This window comes from Opisthocomus hoazin, chromosome 6 (assembly GCF_030867145.1).
Source record: "Opisthocomus hoazin isolate bOpiHoa1 chromosome 6, bOpiHoa1.hap1, whole genome shotgun sequence".
Classification (NCBI taxonomy): domain Eukaryota; kingdom Metazoa; phylum Chordata; class Aves; order Opisthocomiformes; family Opisthocomidae; genus Opisthocomus; species Opisthocomus hoazin.
Window position 1 is genome coordinate 25,297,412 of NC_134419.1, and position 12,164 is coordinate 25,309,575.

Sequence of the window (12,164 nt, forward strand, 5' to 3'; positions counted from 1 at the left end):
GGCGCGCGGCGATTGGTAGGTTCGAAGAGCGGCTGCGCGTGGGCGGGCACCGCCCCCCGTTGCCCGCCGCGGCGATCGCTGCGGGGACGGAGCCGGCCCCTCAGCCCGCGGCCGCGCCGGCATCAGGTGAGACACGGCGCGGGCGGGGAGGGGTGCCGGGGGGCCCGCTCGCTCTCCACCCGCTACGGAGCCGGCGGGGCTGTCGCCGCGGGCGCAGCGGTGAGCGCTGGATGCCGGGAAGGGGCCGCTTTGCAGCGGGGCCGCCTGGCCCGGGTAGGACCGCTGGGCCCCGCCGTCTGTCAGTACCTGCTGGGGCGGCTCCGAGCGCCGCTCTCGCGGCCCGTATCGCCCGGCCGCCTCCGAGCGGCCTGGTGCACCGGCGGACAGACTGACCGTGCGGTCAGCGCCGGAGGGCCGCGGCCTGCGTCTGCCGCCCGGCGTCTTGGCTGCGAGCGGCGCTGCTGGCAGGCGGCGGCGGGCCTGCCTGGGGAACGCGAGCCAGGCGTCACGGGCCCGGCGCCCCGGAGGGAGCACGCTGGGGACTCGGAGCGAGTTAGCAGCGCCAGGACGTTGCAGCGGGGGTCTTTGATCAGTTGTGCGGCGCTTAACAGGGTAGATAGGGATGATAAATAGCAAATAAAATTTTTAAGGGAGGAACACTAACAGAGAGAAAAGGACCTGCAGACGTACTGTGAAGAGCCAAGTATACGGGGAACGAGCTTCGAGAATTTGAATTAGAAATGTGGCATAGCTAAACTCAGCGGTACCAAACCCGGTCCTATTTATCCACCAGACCGCAGCCTGTGTTGATCTGGTGCGTCCCCTTCGCCGTTTGGTTGCTCAGTTTTTGAGTGGGAGGGTGGAGGTGTTCAGAAATTGTGTACCCCTTTAGCGACCTGGTCGCAAGCACGGATTGTACCCCACCTGGGAGCTGTGGCCTTCCTGCTGCTTCAGGAGCTCTCTCAGCCGAATGTGCTGTTCCGTGAGGTTCCTGTGGGCCGCAGGGCTCAGGCATCCTGGGTTGCCACGGAGAGCTGTGCAGCCATCCCAGCGGTTAGGAAGACATGCCGAGTCTCGCATCTCAGAAAGATCAGTTAGAGACTCCAGTCCCTCCTTAAATGTTTGAAAACTTTATGTCTTTTGTTTCGATGATGATTTTGTTAGAGCTGAAAATGTCAGCAACAAGGTCGTCCTCACAATGCAGTCTTCCGAAATTCTTTGCTTGTATGTTTTTGTTTAAGCTAATTTGTAGGCCTGTACCAGTGTTCCCTCTTACTAGTTCCACTAATGGTTACCTAAACTTCAAAACTGTGGTTATGCATCCCTCTTCAGAGGGAAGGACTTTATGCTTTCAGTTACCTCTGTATAAAGCTGAGACTAAACTCGCCTGAAACTTAAGACAGCGTTATTGGACTAGAAGAAACCTGTATGGGTCTTGTCTGTTGCTTTATTTAAAATGCTGTTGTTTAAATGCTCTTGCAACTCTTTCAGGTGGCTCAGAACTACTTAGGATTGTACATTCCTGTGACTCTTGCTGGAGAGTTACTTCAGAACTTGATGGTTATGTCAAAGTAATTTTTGGAAACGTATTGATGGACATCTTGTTCTCTTGTTCTTGTGCTCTCACTGTCACTTGGCTTAAGTTAAGAGGTTTACTTTCTTTTCTTTTTTCCTGTGGTATTTAGAGACAGAAATTCTGTCTCCTCTTAGAATTTTCTTTTGATAGTCAGCAAGCCAGTCTCTTCTAGCATGAATGATGAGTGAAAGCATTGCAAAAAGACAGGAGGTTTGTTTATTTTGGCATGTCGTGGAGGAGAACAACACAATTTTGAAAATGAGTCTTACCTGCTATACCTTGTCAGGGTGGAAATTTATTCTTATTTTGCTAGAACTGTTTGTAATGTAAATTCTTATCTTTTTCTTATCAACAAATGACAGCAGACCAATTATTTAAACTAGTGTTCTTCAGGTCCTCCTGCACAATATAATTTGGAGAGCAGCTTGGCTCCCTGTTAGTTGGGAAGGAAAAGTTTTAATAAGAAATAGGTGTTTTTTCTAAAAATAAATGCTATGTGTCTGTAGTTTTATTTATTGAACACATGGGGTGTTTTTCTTGTTTTACGTACCTTATCTGATTTCTTCTGTTTTGCTTAAGACAGGGTAATTTTTAGTTTCTCCTAGTTTTCCACTTTTTAAATTTGATAGCAAAGATACTTGTACTTTTCTCTTTTTGTCATTCAGTTTTTTTTGTAGCAGTTGTGAGGTCAGTTTCGTTCTCCACAGCTTAGTCATTCCTGCCCAGATCTGGTAACTGTGGTCTTGATTTTAGTAATCTTGAAGGTTAACATCTTAATGAAATTGTTTATGTTTAAGGAGTGAGTATTGATCTTGCAACTTTCTGAAAGATTTAACTGTTAATGCTATTACTGTTCTCTTCCTGTAAATGAAAGAGTAGAGAGATACCAAGTGAAGGGAAAAAAACCTTTAACTTTTATTTGGGTGTTTAATAGCAAGTCAGCTATACAAACGATTGTATAAAAAACTGAAATATTATTTTGTAGAAGACCACAACATTAGGAATGTAAAATACAGGAAAAATAGAAGTGGAAAAACTGGTAAGCGATGGTCTGAAACTTACGTGGTATTGAGCAGATGATTAATTTCAGGCTGCCTGTTGGGACTCAAATTTGGCAGTGTGTGAAGAATGCTGTTCTTGGCCATATAACAAAACTTTTGTGTATTATAAACCTTTTACTAATAAGAAGGAAAAACTTTCATGCAGCTGAGTTGTTAGGGAATATAAACCATACAAGATCTACAAAGAAGCCTCTCTAAATAATTTTTTTAAAATTTTTTTACTATTTCTGTTTACTGCACTTTTTTTCTACCATCATCATGCTGGTACACTGTTAGGAATTTTGTTGCTTGCGTGCAACACTTTGGAGGCTGTACCTTAGCGAGCGATCATTGGTTTGTTAGAGGACAGCATACGCTATTGTGACCAGTCACAGTTGTGTGATAATGTGCATAAATAGTGGATAAATCTGTGGGCAGTGGGGGCAAAGTGGAATCCAATTCATATTCATCGCAGATACTGAAAAAACCGCATTGACTAGCTTCTGAATAGATTTGCATCTGCATCCCAAATGTCAGAATAGTTGTGCAAAGCAATTTACAACTTGGCATCTCAACAAACACTGTTTTCCTGAAGTCTACATAGGTGACGTGCCCTAAACAAACTGTACCTGTGTTTACAGGAAGCAAATGAGGAAAAAACTGCATGTGTTCATCCTGCACTTCTACAGTTTTTACAGGTTGTAGTCATATGTTGTTCAGCTGTAGGCTCATAATAGAGAAGACAGTTAATACTTGCTGTTAATACTTGGGAATTGAGGGGCACAGGTGATGCACCAAGAAGTGCTGCTGGCATTAAACAAACTATCATGGATCATTTTGGTTGTGTAATACAGGTTCTATGAGAGATACTTCTGCTCCTTGCAGGGTAAAAACTTGCTGGAGTGGTAATGAGTTCTTTATGCTGAATGCCTGATTAATCTCTGAATGAGCATCACAGTGTGAAATAGGAAATTTGAAATAGCAGCTATATGGCTTCACTTAAATTGCTATTGTGTTTTACTCTCAGTGATTCTAAGGATTTTTAATTTTTTTTTTTTAATTTATGGAGTCTTAAGATTTATTTTCCTCTTTCTGTGCAAGATGCTTCTGCAATCTTTTATTTCTTCTACTTATCAGGATCTCTTTTTAAAGAGATACTGTGGGGCAAGAAGGAGCTAAGTGGAACATTTTATGGGAGAGATTTGTGACAAAGTTGTTCTATCAGCTTAAGTGCAAACAGTCAACATTTGGTGCTGAGCTTTTCCCATCTGATGTTCTTTCACATCGTATAACATGCTCCATTTCCCAGACCGAAGGTACTTGAGTAAATGCCTTGTTGGCTGGGAGGGGCCTGAGATCTAGTATATGTTAATTTGCATGATGAGATTGTCCCTAATAAGCACAAGGAGTGATGTTCAAATTTACGTTGAGAACTTGGTAACAAAACTCTAGTGGATTTTGTGGTAATACGATTTCAACTTACGCTAAGAAGAATAGGATCACAAGTTATTACTTTGTTGTGAACTGTTACTGAAGTCTGTTGTGGCATTTAAGCACTTTGAAATTGCCAGTCTCATCTCCAGTTGTGGGATACTTGGAAAGAAGGCAGCACAATATTTGTTTTCAGTTTATGAATGACAATATGTAAAAACTTATAACTCATTCTGAGAAAGAAATAAAAATGAAGTTTGATGTATCAAGTATGTGAAAAATTATCAGCTGTTCTGACTTTGCTGTCTTTATAAGGCAAAGAGAGGTTGTGATTCTACTGTCTTCCTGTGTCTGAAATCTTAATCTTGCTGCATTTAGAATTAGTTTTCAGTTGCCTGATTAGTTTTATTATGAGGATATTAGTTACATTCTGCTGGCACTTCGTGTTTTCTTCATTTCTTACTTTGTCGTAGTGTGGGATTGCCTTTCTTTAGGATTTAAATAGACAGCTTACATAAACTATCTGCAGCAATACGCTTATAATAAAAATGCTTGTGGTTACTTGTGTGAGCTACACCCAGTTCTTTAACTTGCACACTAGACAGTCATTATGTACGTCAAGTAGCAAGTTCATTTCCAGCTAAATAATCATTCTCTTAAGAAAAGGATGTTCTATTCTGTAAAGATACTCTGTGATAGAGGCACTGAGAAGTCCACCTTTGCATCATTGAACTCCGATATTTAATACATTCAGATATCAGTCTAATACGTGCATTTGTTTCTTCTTTGTGTTATTCGGTGGAATTATGTTTTGTCTACAATACATTCTATGACTCTAAGTCACTATATGTCCTGCATCATTGCCAGATGCCTTCAATATTTCTATTTGCAAACCTATACTACACTTTTACTATGGCTAATAGGGCACCTTCGCACTTACTAGTTAATAGAGTTGGCCTGGAACTATGACAGTACTCTAAATATACTAGCAAAGAGGATATATGGTTTTTTGTAACTTATGTGTTGCATCATTCTCCTAAGTTTCTGGCATCTCTTTCTGCTCTTACTTATTCTATTTTAAGGAAAGTAGTTGCATTTCAGTCTCATTGCTGGGTGAAAATAGGGTGTTTAGTGTGGGTAGAGATACGAGATTCTGGTCAGAAATTCTAATGTTCCTTATCTGAAAGTTTTAAATTTTTCTTTAGCTTTTGGCATGACACACATTTCTCTTGTCCCATAGTGTATATGTGGGTTTATCTACTGTGTGTTTTGTATAAAAGGAAAAGAAAATAACCCTTAAGAATCCAGGCGAGCTTCTTTCTGACTCAGAGAAGGAAGATGCTTTGGGATTCGCTTATCGTGGTTGTATGGAATAGTTTTTATGATCTGGCAGAAATAACTTGTATCATTAAGACTGCCTGTGTTTCAAGGTTGGTAATTGTGAGTAATACTGAAAATGATGCTAGGCAATGCTTGTTTGTTAAAGGAGGCGTTTGCACAACCCGTTAACAACAGAAGGGAAAAATGAACAAAAAAGACATACAGAGTTTAAGAGGCTTGCCATGTTGCAGACCTTTAGCATTACTTAAAGCCCCAAACACTCTATTGAACTGGGTACCCCACAAATGGAAAGAAAAAACCTCCTTCTAATCTATCGGAGAAGTGGAAATTATATACAGGCAGTATATAGACGAGACTTTTGTTTGCCTTTAACAGAATGTTCTGTAAGCCAGGGCATCTGGTCTGTTATGCCAAAAAGAGATGTGGGTGGAGGGAGAATCAAGAGGAGTTAGCCTACGGGAAAGGGCACAGAGGAAACGAATCTTCTCTTACCCGTATTTAGAAACCACCACGCAGCAAGGACAATTCGGTTTAGGTAACCACAGAAATAAAGGAAACTACACACAAAAAATGTTTTCAGAAATACAGTGATAAATGAAATATCTCTACTGTACTGGCACAATGCAGGACCGTATTAGCAATCAGATAATAAATGTTGGACACTGCTCTGGAGCTGTGTTCCTCTGGCATCGAATTTGAGTCTATGCTTTCGTTTTCAGCTGTGGATGTCATGAGATCTTCACTTCATTGTGAGCAAAAATTGTCTCGGAAATGCTTGCCACCTATCAGTTTGGTGGGTTTTTGTTTTGTTTTGGTTTTTTTTTAAATAATCTCAAGATTTAGAAGGATCTCATTGCTAGGACCTTTTGAAAGCCTATTTAAAATATAAATAGAATTTCTATGTATCTAGTGTGATTTACAATTATGTATTTAATCTTGTAAAGTAGTTGTGGGTTTTAATGCAATATTTTCATTACTTTTTTTCATATAGTGATTAATATTTTCAATAAAATTCTTTTGCAGTCCTTTGGACTACTTTGGCCAGTTCTGGGCATACTTGTGTTCCTTTGTCACTAGGGGGTTTCTCCTCCTGCAGTCATATTGATGACTGAATTAAAGTAAATTGATGAGTACATTAAAATACTTGAACAAAAAGCCTTTTCTTCTATTTGCATAAATACAGTGCTAGAAACAAATTGGAGAGAGAAGTGAAGAGTAGAATCCAATGGATCACTCAGGAGTTTGTGACAGATAATGATAGTATCTGTGTAATTTTTCATTTCACAATTATTTTAATTTTTTGAGGCGGGGGGTCATGTTCATGAGTGTCATAGCTCCTATTATTAATATTTTTCTACTCTTTTGTAACCTCTGTGCTTCTGTTCACTGTCTAGAAAGGCTGCTGGTTATACTGAAGTAATTAAGTCTTGGGCATTAACTGGCTAAGAATAGAGATGAAATAATTTCATAGGTAATGGAGTCAAATTTCCATACTTCACTACAATAATTCTGTTCTTTTGGTTCATAAAAGGTAGTTAGTTGTGCATAGATCAGTTTTGGTAATAAAATGCCTGTCTAGCCTTATGCTGTCAGTTACAATTTTTTTTATTCTCTTTCTGGCAAGGAGCTGATGGTTTCATATATAAAAGACAGCTCTGTCTATGTGGTTTGAGTAAAGGAGAGGAAGTTTCATATTCCTTCTTCTATTAGTATGCTATCAAGGCAATTCCAGGCTTGTGAAGCCGTGGGTTGGTAGGATTTGTAGTCTATTGAAAGAAAATCACGTGGCCCAAAGCTGGTACGATACGCATCCCTTCCACCTGTTTTAGTGTGGTCTGCAGTATTCAGTAATGTGTCTTAGTTCATATGGGCCAATGTGTAGAAGTCAGCATGGTAAATACAGTTGGGGTGGAGGAGGAAGCATCTGAATTGAGAACATTGGATAGTGGTATTAATTTATTTGCCGCTTGTCTGATGAGTCTGATAGCATAGGCTGGGTCTTTCCCATGATCCGTAGCGAGTACAAGCTCTGCAGAATCTGCTTCATCAGACTCGCACCCAGGAGGAGTGTCTGAGGTAGTTGTTTACAAACCTCAGCTTTCCTGTTCTGTCCATGAGATGCAACCCGTTAATGTCCCATGTGAGCTGCACTTGGAGTGTGTGCTGGAAAGGATGCTTGTACGCTGCTTGTGTGGTGTGCTGCTAAGGCAGTTCTTCGAAAGAAGCCCCGTGGTTTATTCTGCGGGTATCTGCTGCATAGATAAATCAATGAGGAGAAGGCGGCAGTATTCAGAGCACGTGTTGCTCCACGTTGTCACTGACCCTGAATAAAACCTCAAATTCACGTCATCAGTGAAGGTGGTTTCTATGTGCTGTTGAACTCTGTCAAAAGTGGTGCAGAGAGGAGTTTGAGCTGCCAAGGGGTAACCACCCTGGTCGTGGTATGGTGTTTCTTCTTTCTGTGTGATCCACTTTCATGGCTAGTCACTTGTATTTACTGTGCTCAAGGTTTGAAAAAATAACTTTTTTCCAATGTGGCATACAGTTATTTGAAGGTTCATTCACGGGGGCAGATTTAGTACTACAGAAATACTAATGATGATGCTGTTTATGTAAATACGGTATTAAACTGGATATAGAATTTTAAGGGGTTGTTTTGATTATTTTAGGTTTATTTGTTAATTCAGATTAATTTCAAAAATACCCTTGGACAATATTGAAGACTAAAATTGTGGTTTGTCTAATTCTGAGTGTTCCTTGTTGTACTCTTTTTTGTTGATATGCTGTTTTATATTTTGAAAGTATGGAGCCAGCTCATCTCTATATTTCAGTAATAGAACTGTCAGTATATTTTTGTTGTTTAGTCTGCCTCTTTCTCCATAGGGTTTGCAAAGCTCTGTTTTATTTTTCGATAATCCGGTTCAAGCTCCTTTTCCTTTTTTTTTTTTTTTTTTTCCCACCGATACTATAGCCTCTTCCTGAAAGGAAGTTCAAACCTAGTTCAGCGTTGGGAGATTTGCCTTAATCTTGAAACAACAAAGCTCTGTAGCTAGTTTTTCTAAGGAAATACAGTTTGTGCAATTGGTCTGCCTCTGTTGGTACTTTCCTCTAGTAGCTTTTGAATCGCTCAGTCGGCGATGACTTCATTTGGCAGACAGTCCTTTCCTCTAGCTTTGTGAAAAGGAGCAGATGGGTACAGAAGGCATTACTTAATTGTCTCCTTTAGGGAAAGGTAGAAAGCAGTGAACTGTTAGATAATCTGTTCGTCAGCCCCCAAGTGACCAGTCAGCCCCTGTCAGCTGGTCAGCCGTCTGTCGATGAGCAAAGCAGTACTTCTGATCCTCTGACAGACTCCAGACAGGAAGGTGTGGGTTGAGGAAAGGAGCCAGTGGGGCTGCAGAAATGTACTGGTTTAAGAAGGTGTGGGGAAAAAAACCTTCTCCCTCTCCAACCGTATTGTTGGCTCTGTATACTACTAATAAATAGCAGCGTTGGCTTTCTGTTGCTTGACGATTCGTTTTCACTTGTGTGGAAATATGGTATTCTATCAAAAGTTAAAATGAAGGGATCTGTTGTAGACTTTCGGTGTAACTAGGAACTGCAAAATGATTGAAGTGATTGTCTACCATGGTGATAAAATTTATAGTATGTAATAAAATCTTTTCTGAAATGGAAAGTGCCTTAAAATATTGAATGCATGGCTGGAAGTTGTAATAACTAGGACAGTTAGCTTGCATAACAGGCTTTTGAGACAGAAATCACACCTATTGTTCTGTTGCTGTCAGGGACTTGAAATGTGCTGATCAGAATTGAAGATGAGGGAGTCTTGGTTTGTTCTGTAATTTTACCTGAGAGTGAGCAAGCCTCATTCAAGTCTCAGCGTATGTATCACAGATTCAGTTCAGTGATGGGAGGTTGAGAGGTGCTTGCTTTGGATATCGGCCTTTAGGCCTCGGTTCCCTTTTGGAGAACACTGATAATAATTGCACGAAAAGTACTGAATAAGTGCAAGTGTGATGGCATTTCACTTCTTAAAGCATTCCTTTCAGTATGTAACGTTAGTATTTCACCATGATGGGTTTTTTTATTTCATTCTAAAATTTGTAGAAATTAACGTAATAGATTTTATGCAATTTCAGAGGATCAAGTTAAAAGTAGTTTCATAGAATTTAGTAAGGAATTCACTCTTAAAACATCATGCCATGCAAACCCCAAGCTTCTGTATCTACGTAGCTTCTATGTAAATCCGTGATTTAATAGAAGACAATGAAACGTGACTTTCTGACAGTGAGAAGAACATTTTTTTAGATAAAGCATTGAGTTGGGGCCAGGTTAGCTTTTTACTGGTGGTTTAATTGAAGATCCTTTAGCTGTCTGTGGACCGAGTGGATGAGCCCTAGAAATGGCTCCCCATTTTCTGCAAATGAGAGTTGGTAAGGTGCATATGTTTTCTATTGTGGGGTATGAACTGGCTGTCACATTTGATTGCCGAACCTCTGCCTTGCTCTATTTGATTTCAGGGTGGCAGGGTATGTTTTGGTCTCATACCACTGTGTGATTAGTAACAGCAGTTAATTTTCCACTTCTGAAGGAGGTCCAATCTTTTTTCTGTGTGCTTCTTTCTGCTACTTTGAAGTTAAAGAAAAGCTAGGACTTCCTGCATTTGATAGCTGGAATAGTAAAATTGTGCATTTTAAAGTTATGTATACAACTTCAATTTTCTATTTATTCTTTCCTGAAAGGCAGCTCTTTAACATGGATACGGATTTTGCATTGCTTAAAGGTGTGGAGAGAATAAATTTAAAGCAGCTGCTTTGCATTACTACAGATTGTTTTCCTAGTAAGCACCAAGTGCTGTTTTCATGCTATGTGAAATTTTAATTAAAGATGCAAGTTTAGGAGAAAGCCCATTTCACTGTTAGATGTGCTGATAGAGTAGAACTCCTGATTTCTGTTAATTCACTAGGCTTTTCTGCTGAAGTCCTGTGTCCTCGGAGTCAATTTGATGTTGATGACCAGCTCAGGAAAGGCTTGGCTACACAGAGATATTCCGAGCAGTTAAGGTTGCGTCAATGGAAAGGGCAGGGCTTACCTGCTGTGGTATAATCTTCCCGTGGCTAGCTTACGCCTAAAGAGATGCTGGCTGTGGAAGGGTTCATCAATTTCCACCTCCTGAATTTTGAACTCACCACCCTAATTAATATGCTTTAAGTTTCCTTACTGATTACATGCTGGCATGGCTGAAGGTATAACTTAAGATCCTAATGAGTTATGGGTAAAGGAGGCGAGGTATGAAGACCAGACCCAGTAATTTTTGTTGCATCTGTGGTCATTATGTGTTGGCCAACTCGGGTGTGTCCGTATCACCCTCCTAAAACCAGGAATGTGCCATATGCCCAGTAAGGAGGGAAGAAAGCAGGAGTGGTGGTTCCAGCTGGTGGGAGATGGTGGCATCAGTCAGAGGATGAGGTGAAGTATGGGGACAGAAACATAGCTCAGATAAAATGAAATTATCAACAGTTGCTGTGAAATGTACCACTACTAATAACTGATACTTAAATAAATGCAGTTATTTTGATGTACTTTTAAATAGAAATTTATTTTTTTAATTAAATTTGGCTTGTTGTTTTTAAAAAACCTTCCTAGAACAAGTTCTTCAGTTAATTACAGTGTAAATATACAAACAAATTACCACAGTCATTATTTCATGATCTATGGCAGTTGCCGAAGTACAGACTTTTTAGTTAGTGGCATGTAGTAATTTGCATGAGCGTATCCATCTGTGGAAGAGAACTTTGAATTCCTGTGTGTTTGCTGAGCAGCGGGAGAGCTCATGGGTGATTGCTGTAGACGGGGTGGCTTACAGCTGTCTGCTTGCATGAGTTATCTGATGTGAGGTTTGGACAAACTTCCGGAGAGTAAATACTTCTAACACAGTCTTCCCAGTATGTGGGTTGCAATGGTATTGTAAACTGTGTGTGTCACACTTTGTAATTGCAAAAATATACCCACACCCATTTGTTGATGCCAAATAATTCTACTGATGAGCATGGAAAGGCAAAATAGTTGTTTGGCTGGAAGTATGTGGATGGTCTATTTGAGGGGTGCTGTCAAGGTAGAGTGTGATAGGAAGCATGAATCTTCGCAGCTGGTACTTGATAGAACTAATGAGAGGAAAAGGCATGGCCTGCATCGACAATTAAAAATAGAGATGACAGCTTTAAACCTGAGCTCTGTTCTTGTCTTTTGACATCTCTGCAGTCTCCTGATGAAATATGCATTTGTGAATTACACAACTATATGTTTACTTGCAAAAGAAGGTAATATTAGTACTGAGTAATAAATATGTCAGCTCCTTTACTAAAAATATACTTAAAGGTAGGTAAACTTTTGAGTACAGATTTTCTTTTCTGTTAATCTTTTTCCTGCCAGCCTATACATGTCTTAACATCTGAGGGCTGGCTGCTGCAATCCCTTTGAAGCAAAGTTTGGAGCTCATATGACAGTGCTGCAGCATTTTAGAATGTGAAGGCAGTGTTAAAAATCCACAAAAAAACAAACCCCAAACCCCCCATATCTCCCTCCTTTTTTTGGGGAGCGAGGAGGGGAAAGGGGAATAGAGCTTAAACCTCTGCTGGCCTTTGTGCTCATAAAGTTCTGGGTGGGATGATGGGGTTGTGTCAGCCAGTTCTGACTGCTGTGGGACTTCAGCTAGCTGTCGGGGTTCCAGCAGTACTGCGTGTGTGTAAAGGTGTAAAGCAGTTTGTGATCTGTTT

At 40.6% G+C, this 12,164-nt stretch overlaps 1 protein-coding gene across 2 annotated transcripts in view; it reads left to right on the forward strand.

Moving 5' to 3' along the window:
- The first annotated feature begins 38 nt into the window (after positions 1-38).
- The window catches only part of GPSM2 (G protein signaling modulator 2), a 31,551-nt gene continuing 19,425 nt past the window's right edge, over positions 39-12,164 (forward strand). For both annotated transcript variants that reach the window (XM_075422278.1, XM_075422279.1), the window contains exon 1: positions 39-126. The gene's annotated coding sequence lies outside the window, so the exon portion shown is untranslated. The remainder of the gene's footprint in view (positions 127-12,164) is intronic.